This window comes from Sesamum indicum, unplaced genomic scaffold, assembly GCF_000512975.1.
Source record: "Sesamum indicum cultivar Zhongzhi No. 13 unplaced genomic scaffold, S_indicum_v1.0 scaffold00312, whole genome shotgun sequence".
In the NCBI taxonomy this organism is placed as follows: Eukaryota; Viridiplantae; Streptophyta; class Magnoliopsida; order Lamiales; family Pedaliaceae; genus Sesamum; species Sesamum indicum.
Window position 1 is genome coordinate 562 of NW_011628205.1, and position 12,281 is coordinate 12,842.

Below are 12,281 nucleotides of genomic sequence, written 5' to 3' on the forward strand. Positions count from 1 at the left end.
GGTCTTCTATGGTTTTAAAGAGATAGAACAACATCAAAACTAAAACCCCTTTTCATGAAATACTTTGTGAGAATATTTGCTGAGTGTGGAAGAAACTTCTTAGTGGAATTCTGAGTGATACTAAACGAAGCCTAAGTGGTCTCTTTGTGGGTCTTTGTGTCTTGGTGGCTTTGTGGATTTTTTGCAACCATGAGGTTTGCCGGCCGGGGTGGCGCTTGGGCATTCGGTTTTCGGATCTGACTCTTGAGCCAGTTACTTTACTACTTTCCATATTGCTATTTTTCTGTTATTCTTTCTTTATTCATTGATCTGGAATTATTGTATAAGGATTTTCAAATCCACCATTATCTCTGTAGTTATTGTTTAATTTGGGTTCATCATTTGTGGATAAATTTCCAAACAGATCTCATCATATTATCTTGCCCGATTCTTTGAAATTCCTCGCTCTTTCTATTTCTCCCTCTCTTGCTCGTTGTTTCTCGTTATCTTAGTGTGATGCCTATGTTTGTGTGCTTTATTGCTCTTCGACTTCTCTTTTTTTTTTCTCTCTTTGCATTTCTCCTCCTTGAAATGGTCCCTTTTATCACATAGTCGATGTTGTGCCTCATATTGACTATTGTATACGTTAATTGCTTGAACAAAGCATAATTAATTACTTTCCTAGCCCATATTATTTGTTTGACTACAAAAGGTTTTACCTATTGAAGTATTTTGGTATTTGATGCTATTATTTGCTTAAAAATATACAAAATATAAAATTTGTAACGTTCTCACTTTCGAGAAACAATGAATCATATCGGAGTATAATATTATCGAGTGATCTCATCATATTATCTTCCACGATTCTTTAAAATTTTTGCTCTTTCTCTTGCACCTGGTCTTGATTCCATTATCTTGCTGTGCATGTGCTTGTGCATACCTGGACACTATTAGTTACTCAATGTACCCCATTTATAACATCTATTTCCTTTCAGTGACCCCAAAATAATGGTTCTAAGTCTAAAATTATTCTTTTTCCCCATTTAAATCAATGATGTGATGCTTCTAACTTCATCTAATATATCCTGACCTTTTTGGTTTGTTGATCTGTAGGTTATCCACTTTCGCTCCTTGGAAAGGCCTGAAAAGGATGAATTTTGTTTACAACTGTGAGTTCAATAGAAGACAGACTTTTAATTCTAGAATGTAATTTTCTATGTTATGATTGGTAATATTGATCCACTTAACGCTGCTATTCAAATTCCACTAATTGTGAACGTCAAAGCTTGATTCAAATGATGAAGTTGTTAGAAAAGTAGCGAACCAACTCGGAGTTGATGATCCGTCCAAACTACGGCTTACATAACACAATATCTACTCTCAGCGACCAAAAGCTCATTCGATAAGATATCGAGGAGTAGAAAATTTGTTAGAGATACTGCTGCATTATAACCAAGTATGCATTCATACAACTCTAAGTCGGGATTCATTTGATGAGGGTGTGAAACTAACAAAGCATTACTTTCTTGTTCAGCTTTCTGATATTCTATAATTGGATATACCTCTGCCAGAAGTGCAAGAGTTGAGAATCCTCAAACTAGCTTTCAACTATGCGGCAAACTCTGAAGTGAGTATTAATACATATGCAAGACTTGCAAATTTATTTTATATTTAGCAAACATTAAATATCTTATTTGTTTTCCATATATAGCTAGAAAATGCAAGACTGCAAATTTATTTTATATTTAGCAAACATTAAATATCTTATTTGTTTTCCATATATAGCTAGAAACTCACAGTATTAGGTTGCCAAAAGAAAGAACTGTTGGTGATGTGCTTGAGGATCTCTAGGCGAAGGTAATATAGTTGACAAGTTATTACCGGGAGTGTGTGTGTGTGTGTTCCTAGAATTCTAAGATTTGTCGCATAACATAGCATTATATAATTTTTAACTTTTGCAATGTTTACGTTAAACAGGTGAAACTTTCTTGTCCAAATGCAGAGCTCAGGTTGCTGGTAGTATTCTTGCACAAGATCTATAAGGTCCTGAATTATTGCATCTTCTTTTTGTTTCATTTGTTAGTTTAGTAATATTAATATCAAAATAATATTGTTCTAAAATTTTACTTAATAATCCAACTTAAATAGTTAAATTCAATTTATTTTACGCTGAAAATCTTGTATGGGTTGACTGCACACAAATTCCACCTGTCGGAGATATGCACTATGATATGGAAGTTGAGTCTCAGTAGTTCCTAGGTTTTTGTATTTTGCCCATGTGGTCTTGACTTAGTAAATTGTATATTCTGTTTCCAAATGGATGGTAGAAATTCCATATGTCTAGCCTTCTATGCTTATTTTTTTAAGTTGCTGAAACTCCAAGTTCCTACAGATATATCCTAATAGTGATAAGATCGCAGCAATAAATGACAACCGCTGGACTTTATGAGCAGAGGAGGTCTATTTCTATCTCTATACATATGTGTGTCTATGTATATAAATGCTTGCATTTTTCAGGTGATACACATAACAAAAAATATCTTGCTAATTGCTTTCCATGTCAGTACTATGTCTTTGATAGGCTACGACACTTTTACCTTTAAAATTGGCTCCCCATATGTTCATCTTTAATATCAACAATTTCTCCACTTCTATAATTTCTCATTGCAGATTCTAGAGGAAGAGAAGTTTCTTGGCCTAAGTAAATGTTTGATTCATGTGTGTCACTTCTTGCATGAGGATGCTCAAAAGCAGACGGTAGTAATTTCAATTTGTTACTTCATAGTTTTATCTTTTTCAATTTGAGTTCCATATGTGGTTTTTTCTTTTTCAATTTGAGTTCCATATATGGTTTTTTCTTTTTCAATTTGAGGACCATTGAGGGATTTTCATCCAATTGATTACGATAATTACTCTCTCTGTTAGTCAATACAATCAAAATAAGGATAAATTATAATTTTGGTCCCATAAGTGGACATGTTTCTAATTTTGGTCCCACAAATAAATGTGCAAATTGGCCTGAGTGCGGACCACAATTGGAAATAGTCCACTTATGGGACCAAAAATATAATTTACCCTAATTGTTACAATCACTTTAAATGAAAATTATGGTATGATGCTTATGTGGTTAGGCATGCTAGAACTTCGACTTTCTGCTTGAAAATTCTCCATTTTATGATAGTGGAGATTTGCTTTGTGTCGCATAGTCAAGCAGAATACTTGGAGGACACAGATGCTTTGTTTGACCATTTTCAGGTCTCACTCACTCTCTCAAAAAGACACACCATGTGAGAATATTTACATGCAGATGCGTATATTAAAGAGGAGGTCTTTTTACTATGCTATGCGACACAAATCTCCACTGCATAAAATCGAGAAAAGTATCTGAGTCCTCCAAGTATTGTTCTTGACAATGCGACACAGAAGCAAATCTCCATTGCATAAAATCGAGAAGATTCAAGCAAAACGTAGAAGTTGTAGCATGCCTAACCACATAAGCATCATACCATCATTTTCATTTAAAGTGATTGTAACAATTAGACTTGGGCTGTAATACCTTGGAAAATTCCTCATCTCGTACTTGCAATTTGTTCTGCACACGAACCTTGATACGAGACAAAGTTTCACCATCATAGATCATCAATAAAAATGGCTTGCCAAGATTTTTAATTCGCTGCCAGAAGCAAAATGAATATATAAGAATTAAAAGTCAGAAAATAAAAGTAACAACATGAAGTGACACACATGAATCAAACATTTACTTGGGCCAAGAAATTTCTCTTCCTCTGGAATCTGCAATGAGAAATTATAAAAGTGGAGAAATTCTTGATATTAAAGATGAACGTGTGGGGAAGGCAATTTAAAGGAAAAAGTGTTGTAGGCTAAAACTGGCTTCCCCATACGTTCATCTTTAGTATCAACAATTTCTCCACTTTTATAATTTCTCATTGCAGATTCCAGATGAAGAGAAATTTCTTTGCCTAAGTAAATGTTTGATTCATGTGTGTCACTTCATTTTGTTACTTTTATTTTCTGATTTTTAATTCTTATATATTCATTTTGCTTCTGGCAGCGAATTAAAAATCTTAGCAAGGCATTTTTATTGATGATCAATGATGGTGAAACTTTGTCTCATATCAAGGTTCGTGTGCAGAACAAGTTGCAAGTACGATATGAGGAATTTTCCAAGGTATTTTACAACCCAAGTCTAATTGTTACTATCACTTTAAATAAAAATGATGGTATGATGCTTATGTGCTTAGGCATGCTACAACTTCTACTTTATGCTTGAATCTTCTCGATTTTATGCAGTGGAGATTTGCTTTTGTGTCGCATAGTCAAGCACAATACTTGGAGGACTCAGATACTTTGTTCAACCATTTCTAGGTCTCACTCACTCTCTCCCACAAACACATTCTGTGACAATATTTATATGCAAATGCGGTTAAATTTCATAATATGTTTTGACTCTACATATAAGCAGTATTTGTGTCTTTTAGGAGCAACATCTTGGACTGGAACACGTTAACAATACCCCCTCAAATCAGGTAATCTATACCTTGTTTTATTTTTATTTTTTTTAAATAAATTTGATTTTGTTGCTCCATGTTGATAATCTTGCCGAACATTTTGCATAAACATAAAAATTTCATTTCATGCTACATGTCCTTTTAGTTCTCTACTACACAGATAAGTTGATTGCTATATTATGGGCCCTAACCCTTACGTGCAAAGAGAAAACTTAATATGACATGCTATAGAACACAAGACGTATCGTCGTTGCTCTAAAAACGAAAATAAAACATGCAATGTACAGAGTTTACGAATTCATGACATATATTTATTTTATATCTGCAGTTGCAGTGATATGTTTGCGTTTTCTATAAGAATAGTTCTAACTAAGATCTACAGTAACCTCTTCTTTTCAGTATCGCACCTCACATAACAAGCCTTTGAGGATATACAATTAGGAGTGTGGCCCCCAATGGAGTCCTTACGTAGCCAAATCTTGAAAAATCATAAGTAAAACATTTGGAGAAACGAATGCAACCCCCTTGTGATATCGCAAATGAGCAAATTACCCCCTTATGAAAATATAAATAGCGATTTACCTTCCTGTAATTTTTAAAATACAACAATTTACCTCCCTATAAATAGTGGGGTGAATTGCTATATTTTCTTTATAGGGGGTAATGTGCTTATTTTTAATATCACAAGGGGGTAAATTGCTATTCACCCGTAAAACATTAATCAAAGTTGAGAGTGTAATATACATATTTGTACATATATTGGAGAGCTTCTCTTGTTGTAGGGTTTCCTGTCGATTCACATGTAATCCAACAACTTATTATGGGTGTTCTAGATTTGTGTCGTGGATGAAAATCAGCTGCTTTAGAATGGACACTGAGAATCATATTCTAGATTTGTTGTATGAGTTGTATATAGTACTTGTAATTGTTAATTATACTGGACTTCATGTACATTACTGTTGGGAGATGTCTATTTTTTTAATTGTATATATAGAAATATATATAGATAGATATTTTTTTAATTGTATATATAGAAATATATATAGATAGATAGATAGATAAGGAGATAGATTGAAGAGCAATTGAAGGTGTTTATGTATCGTCATTACTCTTCTCGTTGTGCTCAATCTTGTTGTTATCCTCCCCACTACCACCAACTTGGATAAACCATAGTAACTTTTAAAAATTCTGGCGCAGTAGAATTGTCTTATTTCTCATTTATTCTCATGAGGTCATTGTATTTTTTTATTTTTGTCCTAGTTCTTGGGATTGCGAAATTGGTCATATTTTAAGGTTAGTAGTACAGAAATTTTATTATGCATAAGAACATGTGAAAGGACAAAGTAACAAATGAAAGTGGATAATTACCTTATCACCTAAGATTTAATGTCAATATAAATGTTCATTTTCATTTTGTGATATATGTGTGTTTTTATAAATGTTAAGTCTGAGGAATTAGATTCATTGAAAGAGATACGTACTATAGGGGGTTTTGTGTAAGTTTCTTTTTTTTTATTTATTGAGTGGGTGTTTATTAAAATACGATTATAATATCATACCACTTTTATTCATTTGCGGCCCATCTCCAAGATAAACCAAAATAGGCCACACATTTGGGTGGATTTAATTCACATGGACTGTGTGTATTTTGTTTTGTTATGGGTTTTGCCTTGTTTCTCATCATCATGATATGGTATTGACCATGAGCGGTCCGATCTTTACGGCATACGCTAGAAATGGATAAATTGGTTTGTGACCTGAGGAATGTAAATAGCCAACCACGTTCTATTAATGTGACCTACTACTTAGACATTCAACTAACCACGAGCACGAGTAAACCAATTCATACAACGAAACACTTGGGTCGAGCACGAATTGCAGGCTTTGTGAATTTGAATCACCAATCTAATAGACTAGATTGACAAAGCAAACGTTTCACCAAAGCTAAAACAACTATATAACTCTCCAAATTAAGAGAACACTCAATATATTCTAATCTTAGATCAATTCTTGAATAATTCAATTGTATCCCGCATGCATGGCTTGTATGTGCCTTTTATACGCCTAAAACACTTCCGAATTAAAGTTTCATATCCCAAGTGACTCCTTGGTGGACATACATTCAATACTTGGTAAAAAATGACTAAAAACTAAGCATTCTTGGTCAAAAACGAGTAAAACCCATGCATGACCATGTGAATCCGAAAATTGGTGTATAAATGCACTTTGAATGTATTTGAAAGGACTCCTTTGACCACATGGCTGCACTTGGACAAGTTGGGCTCCTATTGTGGGCTTCCTTGGGCTTGAATTAATGAAATTAATCTTAGATGTTGGGCCTCCGATTGTGACTTGATCCCATTAGCAAAGACTAAGTTGGATTGGGCTTGAATTACTTCTTGCATTCTCTTCAACCTTTCTCTTGTCATTGGCCCACTTCCAATGGTTAAATCTCGTTCCATTGGATCTTGAATTTCTTTTGCTTCCTGGACGCTCTCGGTGTTCCTATCATCCTCCCCTTCTTGAAAATGAGTCGTCCTCGACTCTTCATTATCTGCATCATCAAAAGGAGAAAGATGAGAAACATTAAAAGTAGCACTTACTCCGTACTGACCAGGTAAATTAAGTTTCTAAGAATTGTCATTAATCCTTTCAAGGATACGGAATGATCCATCCCCTCTTCGCATGAGCTTGGACTTCCTTTTGTCCGAAACCTCTCTTTTCCAAGATCCAACCATACTAAGTGTCCCGGTTCAAAGATAACTCGTTTCCTTCCCTTGTTCGCTAGGTAAATGTATTGTTGAGTCATCCTCTCAATGCTACTTTTGACCTTTTCAGGATTTGCTTGACAAATTTAGCTTGTTTCTTTCCATCCATATTTACTCTCTCCTGCAAAGGCAAGGGCATTAAATTAATAGGTGCAAGAGGATTAAAACCATAAACAATTTGAAAGGATGAAAACTTAGTAGTGGAGTGGACAACCCTATTGTAAGGAAACTCGACATGCGGTAGACACTCTTCCCAACTCCTTAAGTTCTTCTAAACAATTGCTCTCAACAATGTCGATCAGTTTGCCCATCAGTTTGGGGATGGCTAGCAGTAGAGAAAAGCAACTTAGTTCCAAGCTTGCGCCACAAATTTTTCCAAAAGTAGCTAAGGAACTTGGCATCTCGATCGGACATTATAGTCCTTGGCATACCATGAAGCCTTATAATTTCTTGAAAGAAAAGATTAGCAATATTAGAGGCATCATTAACTTTATGGCATGCTATAAAGTGTGCGATTTTGGAAATTATGTCTTCAACAAAAAAATAGAATCTCTCCCCCTCTTAGACCTTGGTAATCCCAAAACAAAGTCCATTAAAATATCTTCCCAAGGTACACTAGGAATAGGGAGGGACATGTACAATCCATCGGGATTAAGCTTTGACTTTGCCTTATGACAAACTATGCATTTTCCCACAAACTTCTCAACATTTCTATGCATCTTGACCAATAAAATTGTTCGCTCAAGACTCCCAAAGTTTTAGAAATACCAAAGTGACCCATAAAACCCCCAAAATGTGCTTCATTTAACAATAATAAACGAACAGAATAATTAGGAACACAAAGCTGGTTGGCTCGAAATAAAAATCCATCATGTAAATAGAATTTGTCCCATCCAATGCTTGAGCTGCAATTTCCAAACACATTATCAAAATTAACATCATTAGCATACAAATCTTTGATGAACTCAAAACCAAGAATTTTAGCATCCATTATTGAAAGTAAAACCTACCTTCTTGAAAGTGCGTTAGCAACAATGTTCTTCTTACCTTTCTTGTGCTTGATCACATATGGAAATGACTCAATAAACTCTACCCGCTTTGCATGTCGACGGCTAAGCTTGCTTTGACTTTTAATATACTTGAGTTATTCATGATGAGAATATATTACAAACTCTTTTGTTCACAAATAATGTTGCCAAGTTTCCAATACTCTAACCAATGCATAAAGCTCCTTATCATATGTAGGGTAGTTAAGTGTCGGCCCACTTAATTTCTCACTGAAATATGCAACCGGTCTACCACCTTGCATAAGTACTCGTCCTATGCCAATCCCACTTGCATCACATTCAATTTCAAAAGTCTTACCAAAGTCGGGAGGGGCTAGCAAAGGGGTATGGGTAAGCTTCTCCTTTATAGCTTGAAAGGCTTTCTCTTGTGTGTTTCCCCACTTGACTGGAATATTCTTCTTGGTTAACTCGTTCAATGTGGCTGCCATGGTACTAAAGTCCTTCAAAAATCGCCTATAAAAGCTTGCAAAGCCGTGAAAGCTCCTCACTTCACCAATAGTGGTGGGGATTGGACAATCTCGAATAGCTTTGACCTTTTTTTCATCAACTATGATTCCTTCACCACTCACAACAAAACCAAGGAAAACCACTTTGTGTGCAAAAGTCACACTTTTTCAAGTTCCCGAACAACCTTTCCTTTCTTAGAACCTCTAGGACTTGTTCTAAATGTGTTACATGGTCTTCCGATGTCCTACTATAAACAAGGATGTCATCAAAGTACAGTACCACAAATTTGCCTATAAATGCACGCAAAACATGATTCATCAATCTCATAAATGTGCTAGGTGCATTACTAAGTTCAAATGGCATAACTAACCACTCATTAAGCCCATGCTTTGTTTTGAAAGCGATTTTCCACTCATCTCCTTCTTTTATTCTAATTTGGATGATAACCACTTTTTAAATCAATTTTAGAAAAGATAGTAGAACCATTTAACTAATCAAGCATATCGTCTATCCTACGAATAGGGTGGCGATATCTTATCGTTATGTTGTTAATGGCTCGATAATCAACACACATCCGCCATGTGCCATCCTTCTTAGGGACCAGCAACACCGAAACTACACAAGGACTAAGTCTCTCCCTCACATAACCTTCGGCCATAGCATTCTTGGAATTGCCTTTGAATCTCTTTGGTCCCTTCGGGATTAGTATGATATGCTGGGCGGTTTGGCAAGGATGCTACCGGAATGAAGTCAATTTGATGTTCTATCCCTCGAATGGGTGGCAAACCTGGTGGCATCTCATCTGGAAAAACATCTTCATGATCCTGCAAAAGAGATGTAACAACACTAGGCAAAGAAGAGGTTAGGTTGTTATAATTCAACATAGCCTCTTTGTACACAAGTACTATGAGGTTTTGTCGAGAAAACAAAGCTTCCTTGATTTCACTCTTCTTACCAACTAGTAAACTTTCTTTCTCTTCTTTTTTCCTCTTCTTTTTATTTTCTCGCGTAACTTTGCTTTCTATTTTTCCCTTTTTTAAATCTCTAATTCTTTTTTTACTCTCATTTTCACTTTCTTCTTTTCCTTTCTCTTTTCTCACACTCTCTTTTCTTTTCTCTCAAGATCTTGCAAAATCTGTTTTGGTGTCTTCGGATTGAGAGTTATTGATTCTCCTCGAAGCACAAAAGAGTAACAATTTTGGAATGCATCATGTCTTACATGCCTATCAAACTGCCATGGTCTTCCCAACAGTATGTAGCATGCTTTGATTGGTACAACATCACCTAAAACCACATCCTTATATCTTCCAATTGAAAACAATTCCTTTACTTGTTTGGTCACCATCAGCTCTCCACATTCATTCAACCATTGAAGCTTGTATGGGCGATGGTGCTTGATAGTAGGTAGACTTAATTCTTGAACCAATTCAATACTTGCCACATTGCAACAACTACCACCATCAATTATCATACTACATACCTTTCCATGAACTTGACAGCGTGTATGGAACAAGTTTTCTCTTCGACAATTATCTTCCTCCAGCATCTGGGCACTAAGGGTTCTTCTAGTAACAAGCAATTCTCATTCTTCGGCATACTCTCCATCACAATCTTCTTTTGATGATTCCTCTTTATCGGTGATTTCTTCCTTGGTTTCTAACTCTCCATGATTGTTGAAGATCATTGTACGTCGGTTAGGACACTCACTTGCTATGTGTCCTCTCCCTTGGCACTTGAAACACTTTATATCACGATTTCTTGAAGAATTGGGTTCAGGTTGTACCTTTTTGGCAGCAACTTGGTCACCATGTTTAAGATCTGACTGCTTGAATCTTGATGTAGAAGGGGTGTCTTTCTTGGGGTTGTTCTTCCATGGACCAAATGCCAACGAGTTAGAAGTCTTCCTCAAAAGTCCTCTTCGCTTGAGTTGTTGTTCCACCTTGATGGCTTGGTGTACCAATCTCTTCAAGTTCTACATAGCGGTGCATCTCCACAACATCGGCGATATCCCGATTGAGCCCACACAAGAAACGAGCCATCGTTGCTTCGTTGTCTTCTATAAATCTTCATCTCCTTGTAGTACTCATCAGCACTTTTAGAACCTTGAGAAAGACGTTGGAGATGGTTGTTAAACTCACGACGAAAATAGGATGGAACAAACCTTTTCCTCATGATTGCTCCCATCTCTTCCCATGTTGTGATGGGACATTCACCATTCCTAACCCGTTCCTTTGCATCTGATCCCACCAAAAAAGAGCATAATCAGTAAACTCAAGGGCTGCGAATTTTACCTTTTTACTCTCTGAGTAGTTGTGGCATGAAAAGATTTGCTCAACACGCATCTCCCACTCCAAATAGAGTTCGGGATCACTTTTTCCTTTAAATGAAGGAATGGTGACCTTAACTCCTCCTAGGCCACCGTCTTCTTCTCTAGGTCGTATCGGTCTATCTCTTGGCCGATTCACTCTTCTTGGCCGAATATCCTCATATTGTTCTCTGTCGCTTGGATCCTCCAAATACTCATTGTAAATAGGGGGCTGAGGATGTGAATTTAGAGCATGTCTTTTATTTGTAGCTATTGGACCGGCTACTTGATTCTCTACTTGATCCATTCTTTCATGAAGTCCTTCTAGTTTACGGTCAAGCAACTTCTCAAAGTGGCTTAATAAGGCTTGCAAATGGAATGCATCGACCCCACCTTGAATCGTTTGTCCCAAATTGTTGTCATCACTTGCTTGAGCAACTCCTTTATCTCGATTTTCTGTCATTTAGTAAAATACTTTTTTTTTGTTTTTATAGCAACCTCACCAAATTCTTGCCACACTCTTTTTTCTCTCTTTATTTTTCCCCTCGTGTTTCACTCATCACTTAATAGGCTCACACTTTTGGCCCTCAATGATAGTCTCACTTCACTCAATACTCTCTAATTTAAGCTCCTGTGAAACTCAATGCCTTATCTAGTGACTCAAACACAAATGCCTATTCTTTTCTCAACCAAGTATGTGGATGTGGATGCTTCACAGTCGCCTGTAGCTAGAGAATGGTCTAAAGAAGTTCTATGTAACTGGGAAAATGAAGACCAATTGGCTTACAAAGATAATAGCAAAGTAAAGTGATGAACCTATTTTTTTATTTGTTTCTTCTTTTTTTTTTTTTTTGCTGCTCTTCCTTTTTTTTTGAGCTTTTCCTTTTGTTGTTATTTTTTTTGGCTTGTTCTTAGATAACAATGGGGGGGGAGGTACGGAAGATTGTGGTGGTAGATAAAAGATTCAAGGTAAATCAAACGAAATAAAGAAAGCCTACCGTATCACCTTAGGCTCTTATACAACATGATATGGTATCAACCATGAGGGGCTCGATCTTTACGGTGTAGGCTAGAAATGGATAAAGTGGTCTGTGACCTGAGGAATGTAAATAGCCAACCACGTTCTATGAACATGACCTACTACTTAGAACATTCAACCAAGCACGAGCACGAGTAAACCAATCCA

At 36.1% G+C, this 12,281-nt stretch overlaps 1 long non-coding RNA gene and 1 pseudogene across 2 annotated transcripts; one reads left to right on the forward strand and one right to left on the reverse strand.

Annotated features, from left to right (window-relative positions):
- Positions 1-1,516: 1,516 nt before the first annotated feature.
- On the forward strand, positions 1,517-2,729 carry LOC105180079. Of its 2 annotated transcripts, none has more exons than XR_002286469.1 (4): positions 1,517-1,606; positions 1,765-1,836; positions 1,957-2,022; positions 2,650-2,729. It is a non-coding gene; the product is annotated as an uncharacterized LOC105180079 (long non-coding RNA). The 2 variants fall into 2 exon arrangements; XR_002286470.1 differs by lacking the exon at positions 2,650-2,729 and adding an exon at positions 2,372-2,483.
- Positions 2,730-6,793: 4,064 nt separating this feature from the next.
- LOC105180081 lies at positions 6,794-11,558 on the reverse strand (annotated as a pseudogene).
- Positions 11,559-12,281: the final 723 nt, after the last annotated feature.